We start from the raw sequence: 11,368 nt of genomic DNA, 5'->3' as shown, positions 1-11,368 counted from the left end.
CGCCACCCTTGCACAAAACGACGATCATTTTTCTATTTTCATAAACAACAGAAAACTGTATTTTTTCTACATAACCCCCGCCCCTGACTTTAAAGCTGGATCCGCCCCTGTGTTCAATGTACGAGCGGATTATAAATGATGAAAATTTCTAAGAATTATTGATTTTTCTAAGTCCGGCAACTTTCCAAGCTTTACCAAACCAACTTTTCTAGTAGCTCTTACACTGCGTCCAAGTGGTTTGGAATTACACCTTTTTTTGGCCCTGCTGGCATATATTTTGCATTTCTTTCCTCCAAGCAATGGCGACAAAAAACCATAAACGATCACCCGTCACACTGAAATAATATACATTTAACACATTAAAATCAAACAAATCAATACATTGTGGAAGCAAGCCGATCCATAACAACTGGCAAGAAAACTGTATACTTTGTACTGTTTTCTTTGTTGGTCTTTAAAAGGTGAGGTGCACAAAACAAAGAAACGATAGAAAGTGTAATTTCTTTGTCCAGACTGGCGAGCAGTTGTCGCTGGATGTTATTTATGTGGAAAGTTGCGAAGTGCAAGAATGCGTGTCTGCATCGGGACGCACGCGACGCCTATTTTTGGCCCTCGAGGGCAGTGAACACGGCGTCGATGGCCGATAGAAGGTCCTTTCTTCATTGTCAAGCCCAAGTTAGATACTATCGAATAATCATGAACAAAGAAGTGACACGCAGCTTGAATAACAACTATTTCCAAAAATCAAGTATATTTTCTTACAACTTTTGGCCCGGTTAAATGTTTTGTAAACCTACTGCACATAATGTTCCTTCAGAGTAATGGAGCATCATTTAATGCAAAGCTGAGGAATGCGTAAATCTGATAGCCAATTATCAGACTTGAGTAGACATAAAGTTCAATTCTTGTAAAAACGCTCCCTTGGTACCACCGAGTGACGGTTTTAAACTCGTTTTCACGCACGCTCTAGTACTTACTTTGAAGCAAAGCAAATTGCTAAGCAATTCCTCGCTGAAGCCGTAACATTTCTGGTGGATTTTTCTCGAAAAAAACGTCTCAAGCTTAAGCAGCATTTTCATAAGAGCTTAAATCGCAAAAAGCTTCAAATGGTTTTAAAGACGGATTAAGCTTGGTAGTTGATATTCTGGTCGCGATGGTCGCTGTTGAGGAAACCGGGCCTGGTAATGGCTCAATTAAGAAAACTGTTGTAGCTTGCGTAAAATTAGAAAATGTATTTATTATTATTTTATTACATTTCCAGATATTAGCTGGCACTTAGCAATAGCGATAGCAAATCGAATGAATTACTGACAAATATAACCGTAAATAAATGCAATTTTCAAAAAAATCAAGTTGTGGTAAAGACGCGGCTTGAGCTAGCAAAGACAGTCCCAATGGGACCAACTTACTACGATGTTTTGCTACAGTTTGGAAGAACAAAACTAAATGGACTCAACAGATACCGCAGATTTGATCGGTTGCTAATTTCCCGTGATGACACGCAACTTTTCAAATTAGATTAATTTGTGTCAAAAAAGGGAGTAGCGAGGCGTTAAGACACTTATGCCACAATGATTAGAAAATACGAGTATTCTTAATTTTTTAACGCGGACTTACTTCTTTTGATTTCTCTCTTGCTGTCGTACCGTTCTTTCGTCTTTGTGGGTTATTAAATAATTTTGTAGTCAAAAAAGCCACTTTTTTCGGGTTTTTTTGAAAACGTAAAACATGAGCGGTTGGACTAAAAGGCTTTATGGTAGTGAAATATGCATGTGATAAGTGTGAGATCAAGTCGAGTAATAAAATAAGTTGTTGGATAATGCATGCGGTTTTGCACTGAATCTTAGGGAAAACTTGCTTATATTTCCGCAATAGTTTTCATTGAAAATGGCAACGCAACAGTCAATTAAATTTTGCTAAAGCAAGCAATGATAATCTCAGCTCATCTAACGAAGCCTAAGTTTCAAATGTCAGGAAAATGTGGCGGAATTATCGATAACTACGTATTTTCTTCGTACGAGAACTGAATACAGCGTGAAATTCACACTGGTTTACTAAAGCAAAAATCCTAATATCGGCATTGGACAGTAGAATCTCAATGAAGAGTGACTAGAAGATCAACGCTAAGAACCAAGAGTGATTTGCAGACGCAAAGCGCAACGGAAAAGTTGCTCAGACAGGTGCTTAGTTTGATTTAGCGATGAAACAAGCGAGGGTTAAAGGAAGAAAGAAGCCTGAACTGAAGACAATGTTTGAACAGGGTTTAGATGAATTTGGGTCATTTGCTCCGACATTTTATGGCAAATTAGAAATATTTGCTTTGAGCAAAATACCTCATATAATACATACAGAGTTCAAAATCCTAATCATTCTTTAAAGCAGTTACTGAGGCTTATTCGGAAAAAACATTTAAAATAAAGAAAACGGTTCAACTTCGCTATTCAGCTGTCTTTTTAAGTAGTTCAATACTAATTTGGTAAAGTATTGATATGAATCAGCACCGCAACTAAAGCATTACCATCTTTAAATTTACATTATTTTAGTCTGAAAAACGCTTATAAGTAACGATTTAAATCGTTTACTGTTTGATCGATTTCCCAGACCTCCAAATTTTGCAGAAACTCCGTATCAAATCATATTTTGAAGAGCGAAGTTCTTTACGGTCCCAGTCAACGTGTTTGCATAGAAAAACTTTTCTTTGCTTCAAGCTGTGAACTAAAAAATGCAGTAAGTTGAATTATTTCGAATAATAATCCAGTTTTACTATACGTTATATGATAACTAAAATTATAAATAATGGGCCGAGAGAGTTTGGCTCTAGATTGATTCAGGCATACTTAAATCGCGCTAGAAATCTATTTATTTAAACTGACTCTCAGAATCTAAGCAGGATCGATTGCAAGAAAACTGGGAATTTTTTAAATGTACTTTTCATAGCTGCAAATATATGTAAAATGTCGAAACTACATTAAGTTTAACTTGCTTAAGGATAATATTATCCGGCCAAATGTTCCAAATCTAAGAAAAAGGAAACTCGCGGTGTTTTCGTTGTTCATCAGCAAATTGATACATCTGAAGAGAAAGGACGAGTTGTAGAAGTCAATGAAAGTGTCCGCAACTGAACAGCTGATTGACTCTGAAAGTTCCTAGTCAGCGAATAAATCCCTTTTAAATTTAATGAAAACAACACCAGCACCAAGCATGGAAAACCATTTAAAGGTTTACCGCAGAACTCCGTATCAAATCATATTTTGAATAAGGGAATAGATATTCCCTTGTTATTTAGCAACAAATTGATTCTTCTGAGAATGAAAGATTTGTTAAAGACAATGTAACTGTCTACAACTAAACATCTAAATGCGGAAACAGCACTGGAGGTTCACAAGCAACGGTTAGACCCATTTTATGTTAGAGATAGATTAATTTTAAGTTAGAGATAGTTTAGATAGGGACAAGGACTAGCACCAAGCATGGGAAACTGTATGACGGTTTTTAGCAGAATTTCCTTGATCTTGGACTTTGGAACCTCTACGGTTTTATCACTTTTCCACAGAAAACTTCGCTTTAACATATTTTAAAGATTTCTTAATGTGGTAACTAAAATTATAAATAAACGTTCCGAGAGAGTTCGCGATCGAGTTGACTCAGGAAGATTGAAATCGCCACTGTGCCTTTTCAATTTATGCCAATTCAATTTATTCGAACTAAGTCAAGATTTTATTGCAAAAAAGCAGTAAAGCTATTGCCAAGACTATTCACTCTATGTAGGGAACTACTTGCTATTTTTCCAGAACATTCGTAAAAAAATTGAACATGCGTATAACTGCAAGTAAATTGATTCGATAAGCTAGTTGCCCCCTAACAGTATATCTAATTAAATGCGTTAATCTATGTAGTAGTTCCGAAAGGCATGAAAATTCCTCCAATCCTTTGGTGAAAATTGCGCTCGTGAAACGCCTGTCCCGTATAAAGTAGCGTCGTCGAGGTACAATGAAAAGAGGCGTTTTTGTGGAATAAAACTTACGAACCGTTTAGCAGACACGTACTTATGTTCTCTGGGTCGAAACAGCTCAGTGGACGTGCTTTACGGAGGTGATGTGACAATTTTTTTCTCTTTTTTACACAACAGTACCTGTAGTGAGAAGGATTCGTCGAGCGTGTCGGCAAGTAAATGAAATTTTCAAACAAATCGACCGATAAGTGGTTTTGCTGAAATTAATAACTAGTCTTGGGCTGATGGTGTTTTGATATTTGAATATTCCTCCTCGGTTTTTGGAAAATCTCGCCCACCTTTTTCCTGGTTCAAAACCTGGAATTGCGAATTATCATAAACATGCGTGTAGAAATGTTAATTTGTCCAGACTAGAGCAAGCAACAGATAACCAAAGTTAAAATCGTGACCTTTAAAAGGCAACGATTCTGGATTCTATAGCGTGTTGAGACGAAAGACGTAAATCCCACATTGCCAAAACAGAGCAGCCATCAGTGCGTGTTGAATGTTGAATGCAGCTGCCGTCAATGTATTCCTGCTGCCAAGGTCAAATGTGCAGTGCGATCGCATGCATATACATTCATCCTGCAGCGGCATAATCTAAATTATCGCGTTGCATCTCTTGCGAGGGCGATGCCAGTGAGAGGCTGCTTTAGTGGCTCCGATGGCCGATCGGATTTCTGTACACTTTCTTCCATAGGAAATGTACTCGTTATTTATGGTCAGGTCTATTTTCAATTGGAATATGAATTTTCAACTCAAGTGTACAGAGAAAATGTCATCAAAATTATACCTAAGTTGGCGGAGGGACAGTGGAAGTTGCGCGCGAGGAAGAAGTTCTTTATATTAGGAAACGTGGTCTTTGCAGGTCCAATCGGTATATACAAAATGCGACCCCTTTTCTAAATCCTTCTCGCCAATGCTAATTTTTATATCAACATGTCTGCGAGATTCTAAATTAATTTTCCATATAGAAGGTGCTAATGCAAGAAGTCCGACGAATTTTCAGTTCCGAAATCCATCCAGAAATACATTTAATTTTTTGTTTTTTCTTTCAATAGTTGCCGATGTTGCGGCTCATTCAAACGTTCCCACAATACTTGAGTTAATTGGTTTTTAAAATTCCGTGATTCTAACTGAATTGAACTTTTGTAATGTTCTATCGAAAACACATTCAGTAGCAAAATAACTCAAGTGCCACTAAGGCGCTTTTGTGCATTTTTTTTGACCAAAAGAAGCCTTGAGGCTGTGATTTTTACTTGGGCGAGTTAACACTTAGGTTAATTTTGAAAAATATTGCTCTTAGGCGGGTTTACTTCAAATCCCTTCAATTCACTCTTTTAAAACTTAGTGTTATAAAAGGTGTTTCAATAAGAACGACGAACTAATTTTAAATCAACCTTATATATTTGTGGCATACGTTTGAAACATTTATTGAAAAATGAAGTACACATCATGAGGTTATGAATTTAATAAGACATTAGACAAATGAGCGCCTCGGCTTTGCTGGCACAGATGTGCTCTTTTCATGAAATTTTCAAGGACTCTTGCGCATAAATTTTGCGGTATTTTAGAGATACAGCGTTGAATTTCACCCTTTAAAGCTTGAATCGTTGTTGGTTTGTTCACATAAACTTGTGACTTTAAAAAATCGCAAGAAAAAAGTCCAAATGCGTCAAATCACCATGATCTGGGCGGCCAATGGCGATCTTCAAAACGAGCAATTACACGACCAGGAAATGACTGGTGCAGTAATTCAACAGTTTCTCTGGGTGTATGGCATGCTGCACCGTCCTGTTGAAACCACATGCTGTTGAGATCCATATTTTCCAATTTTGGGACAAAAAAGTTAGTTAACATTTCACGATAACGAACACCACTCACGGTTAATGCTTGACCAACTGCATTTTCGAAGAAAAATGGTCCGATGATGTATCCAGCCCACAATGTACACCAAACAGTGACTCTTTTTGGATGCATCTGTTCCTGAACGATCACTCGTGGATTTTCGGAACCCCAAATGCGACAATTTTGTCGATTAACGAAGCCATCAAGATGAAAATTGGCCTCGTCGCTAAAGATGATTTTTGTTGAAAAATCACCGTTTATTTGTCGTTGTTCCAAAATCCAATCCAAGGGTCTTCATTTCATTTCATCATTCAATTCAACTTTGTACGCATGAAGCTTCAAATGTTTTGTTAAAATTCGATACGTAGTGGTTGTAGAAACAGCAATTTCCTGAGCTCTATGTCGACTTGATGTGGTTGGGCTATCCTTAACATTTGCAGGTACTGCTGCGATATTTTCAGTTGAGCGACCAGGACGAACTCGTGTTTCTCTTTTAACTTCATTAACAGACCCAGTTTGCTGAAATTTCTTCATTCATTTTCTCACAGTGGTTTCAGTTGGAGCATTCCGATGGCCCATAATTGTACGCATTTTGCGAACTGTGGCGGCAAAACTTCCACCACTTTGATAATAATTTTTCACAATGAGAAATCGTTGTTGTGTATTGAACCGCTCCATTTTACTTAACGTCCTGCTGTCTACTAACACACGGTTATTTTTTAATATCCTATAAAGACACTATAAATGGTGCGCAATTCAAAACTCTCGTTCTTATTGGAACTCCCTTTATTTACTTAAATTGAGCCTAAGTGTGCCGCAAGGTCTAGAAGAGCCTCTTTATTAGGTTTAGATGAGATGAGGACAAAGACTTATGAGCTCAAGAAATAGTTCACATACAAGATTCAATTTGGGATGAGCGCCTCAATCATACAGGGTGTTAAAACCGATTGAAGGATTTTCTCAAGAATACGCTCTACTTCCAAGGCCTTCCGCTAGCATTATATGCTGCGGATCGCGATCCCCAAGCCTCCCCTACTCCCCTTCTCCAAAACTGGCTTCGCTATTCGTCGTTGCGAGTTCTCCTCGTTATATTTTTGCGAAAGTCCGGCCTTAGCAATAAGGTCAATGTTAATTGCCCGAACCGGGCCCGAGAGCCAATCAACTCTGCTTAAACTACTATCTTCACGCATCGCGGGGTTCTTCTCCTTTTTTCCTCTCGTCTTTTTCTTCGGCGTTTCATTGCGTCGCTATTTTGCCTAGTTATCAGGAGAAGCAATGGAAATGTGTAATGGCTTCTTGCTACTGCAAATCGATGTGGATGAAGGAGTTATTGCTCATAATGCACCAGTGGTATTCACTTAAATTTTAATACTAAGAAAAACTGCTTCTAAGATTTCCGATTTATGTTTAAAGAGTTTTATTTATTGAACAACGAATGAACAATTAGACGCCCTTCAGACCCAATCTTTCTTTTGCCTGCCCACTTCCACATCATCACTTCGCACCACAACGACATTCTTGCGATATTTTGCCATGAACCAGAAAGTGCAAATCGCCAAAAAGTTCAGCAGAAAAAACACCATCATTGATTTGGTTCTCCACCAGCATTTTTGGTATTTGGAGATGCCACTTAGGAATATGTATCTGGCACTATCCGCTGGATATGTCTTCACCATGATCGGTTCGTAATAGCAATGATGATGAAAGACACTCAGGGAAATGGTCTGGTTTTCTGGCAAGTCCAGGATGAAGTATCCTCGCGCGTCCAAATCCAGATAGAGAGTTTCGAATCCTAGAAGGATTCTAGGTTTTGCCTCGAATCCTCCGTCACATTGCAGTTGTCCCGTTATTATAAAAGCGGTTGAAGGGACTACAAATGCGGAAATGGTGAGCAAAGTTAATGCTTCTGTCGCCTTTAGGGTCGCAAACATTTTGAGTGAAGTTTGGAAATATGTCAGTTGGTGTTAACTCAAACTCCCCAGGTTCTGATTTTGGTTCCTTTTTATCGGGTATTATACAGCTAGTCTCCGTCTTCTCGTTCCCAATCTCCATCGGCCTCTATCTGCATGATCTACCACAGGCTTCCATTACTTCCCTCATTCCATGATCTTCTGAGCTTTTCTCTCTTCCTCCATCCTGGTGGGTTCCATTTAAACATTTTTAGGGGTAGTCTTTGTTCATCCATCCTCTTCATATGTCCAAATCATATTTATCTCCTTTTCAGAATTGTTTCTTGTGCGTCTGCTCTTTGCCTTATGTCCTCATTTCCTTCGCTGCGCCGCAGATAGTCCATTTCTGCGGTATTTTCTACCATTCTTTAAATGATCCAGTTTCCTGTTTCGCTAACTGCAATGACCTCCCAAAATCAACTAATTTTCTCTATTGATTTACAATAGAAGAAAATTACGAATCATACCAATTCGGAATATCGAGTCTTGATAGCACGACCACTGAAATAATTAACAAAGAGCCAAGCTCAAAGCACTTAATTATAATTTCCTATCAGATCATCCCTGTTTAAATGCATTGCCCTTTGAGCCGAGTACGAAACCCCAATGGGACATGGGCAATTTTCCGACTAAATTAATCGAACGTGTACTACCCCCCTATATAAGCAAGGAATTTAATTACAGCGATCCTTTGAATCAGAATCAAAAATGCATAAAAATCGCGAATCAAAGGGAAAAGAGAGAACGCGTTCGGTGCAGCAAAAAACAGGAAATTCGCGCCGTTGCATCGCTTAAACCCACCCCTTTAACTGTGCAGGTCCTCGACGGGGGCGGCGGGCTAATCGATTTTTTTCAAAGGCCACAGAACTGGAGGGAATTTATTCGAGAACAATAATTGCATGGAAGTTGAAGACTGAACTGCTACAGTCAAATTATTGCTAACTCCACTTTGCATTGCTGATTGGGGCGTAGAATCAATTTGATTCAATCATAACAACATAAGTGAACAAATTTGAGCAGTTTTGACCCAGAAAGCGAAACTTGAATACCAGACACTTTTTTCGTCCCGTTTTCGCTCATTTCTCGGAAGCAAAATGAGCAAGAACGCTCCATTCCAGAGATAACTAAATTACTTTTTTAGAAAGTGAACCATTGTGAACAAGATTCAGTCATAACAACATGAGTGAGTAAATTCGAGTAGTTTTCAATTTAAAAGTACACACTTGTAGAGAATTGTGTGCCATTTTATAATCGAGTGAATTCGTTCCGAACAGTTTAAGTATTTGAGGAGGGTAACCGATCATGAGTCATGTCGAATTCGTGTTTATCAGCTTCTAAGAGTAACTAATGATTGTTCCGCCCCTGAATTGGTTCATCAGTCAAATTATCAGAGCGTGTAACACACTCCAGACGGTCTTTCGGGCTGGTCGCCAATTATCGCTCTTATTGCCAGAGAATGTTGTTTTGTGCAGCCATTTCTATTATTAAACCTTGAAGATGTTCAGTGTCATATTTTCCAGCGGCTTAATTAATCGTCTTGAAGCCTCAAGAGTAACCCAACTCTACGCAGGACCAGTGCACCAATATTTCATTTCCCATCTTTATGCATAAAAATTGCAAAAATTGAGAACATTCAGAGGGAGAGGTGCCTTGAAAAGAATTAAAAGAAGCTTGTTTCCTTTCCGTGCCAATCCACTGCAACGGTGCGATACATAGGGATTACAATGCTTTTCAAAATTTGCCCTCATTTTCCTTCTGTTGGTTTGGGTGGAAAATGTTTTGCAGCGACTCACTTTTGTTCACCTTCAACAAACGAACCCTTTCGAAACCCTCGCAGCAGACATAAATAAATCGAAATTCTAAAAAACGAGAACCGATTCCCTTTGTTCATTATTTTCACGTTCCATAAAACAAATAAAGCCATCTTTATCCCGCATATCGTTGCGCTTGTTTCGATGCCCGCTCAGCGCTCAGAAACAAGGGTTTTGCACGTTCCAGAAATGATCCAGAGTTTCCAATTTTTTACCTTTAAATATTATCAATATGTTGACTGATTGTTGCTTGATAGAGAAATAGAACTGTTTAATCAATTGTTTTATTTTGTCGATATCAGAATTAGTAATATAATTAATAAAATATTTAATTTTCATGCGTTAAACGGCTTAAAATGGTTCTTGATGCAAATAAAGGTTGGTCCAATTTGTGCTATCTGAATAAGTCCACAGGAATCCCTTAGAATCGATGTTGTTTTATACTCAAAGTATCTGAAGTTTTGCTGATCAGTGTACTGAAACTGAAAAAAATGGATTTTGATAAAAATTTAAAGATCTTAGTTTTCCCATTCGAAAAATTAACTGAAAGCACTTAGAGAGGTTTACAGGGAGTCCCAGAAGTATGTCTGAATTGATTTGAAGTTCAGCGGACTGTTTTTTTTAGGAAAAAAGCTCGGATTCATTCTCCGTCAATTTTTCTTTGTAAATGCTTTTATACCAAATTTATTTCTACAAGCAAATTAATGAAAAAACGGCATTTAAAAATAAAAATGAACAGTTCCGAGCCTTTTTCCAAAAAACACACCGCTGAATTTTAAATGATTTAGATGCTACTTCCAGGATCCACTTTATAGCAGCAGCACATGATATGAAATTAATACTTTTCCTCCTTTTTCGACATCGCCGAGCTTATTTGTCTAAGCTCCTTATGTTTAATGCAAACTGACAATGATACTAGCCCTATCCTGTTGAGCATCCACCCTTCATCCTCTGAATTATTAACAACTGTTTACCCTGCTTCGTGCAGGAATGCAAACGCATGGAAACAAAAAGAAAAACCGGGACTTGTTATCATTTGGTTTTTCCATTAAATTTTCCGGCTCCGTACGCTCTGATCTGCGTTCGAACTGAAGAACCGAATTTTTGCAATCACAGTATTTTATGATAAATCGCTCCTGTTTGCACAGTCGGTAACGTAAGCGAACCATTTAGAATGTGGACTGCAGCAGCTCCTGCTGTTCTGATACAGTTTCGATTCGCCTATGGCTAAACTAACGCGATGACCGTGTCGGCCTCCTTGGCGCCGCTGCATTTTTCCTTAATAACTTCTAGATGGCTGCAAATAGATCTAAATCGACTTAATTATTCACTTCTGCACAATCTGTTGGTTAATAGCCACTGAAGTCGATTTAGTTAATCGCTGTGTAATCGACAGGAAAAATGTCGATGTTTGCCTTAGAATGTCAGGACAAAGTTGGGCTATTCCTGCCTGTTTGAGGTCGGTGCCACTTCTTCGGCCGTCGGTCCTGTCAAACTGGTGATTAATTCACTTCACATCATTCACACTCACATCAGGGACGTGCTTTGTTTGTTTTTTTCCTTACTAAATTATTGCTCTAATACCTATAGGGGTGATTCACAATGTTGAGGCGTTTTGGGTACTTGACGAGTGCTTGCAAGAAAAGAATAATTTGCAGAAAAACGAAATAAGAAATTTTGCAATAATGCAATTGATTACAGAGACAATTACTTGTGTCTGTTGGTTGCACCTCCAACTACTTTACTTTACTTGATCACCTCATTTCACA

Source organism: Dendroctonus ponderosae, unplaced genomic scaffold, assembly GCF_020466585.1.
Source record: "Dendroctonus ponderosae isolate FM_Combo_2020 unplaced genomic scaffold, Dpon_F_20191213v2 Dpon_F_20191213_8, whole genome shotgun sequence".
NCBI lineage: Eukaryota > Metazoa > Arthropoda > Insecta > Coleoptera > Curculionidae > Dendroctonus > Dendroctonus ponderosae.
The sequence above is the reverse complement of the archived record's forward strand: the minus strand, read 5'-3'. Positions refer to the sequence as shown.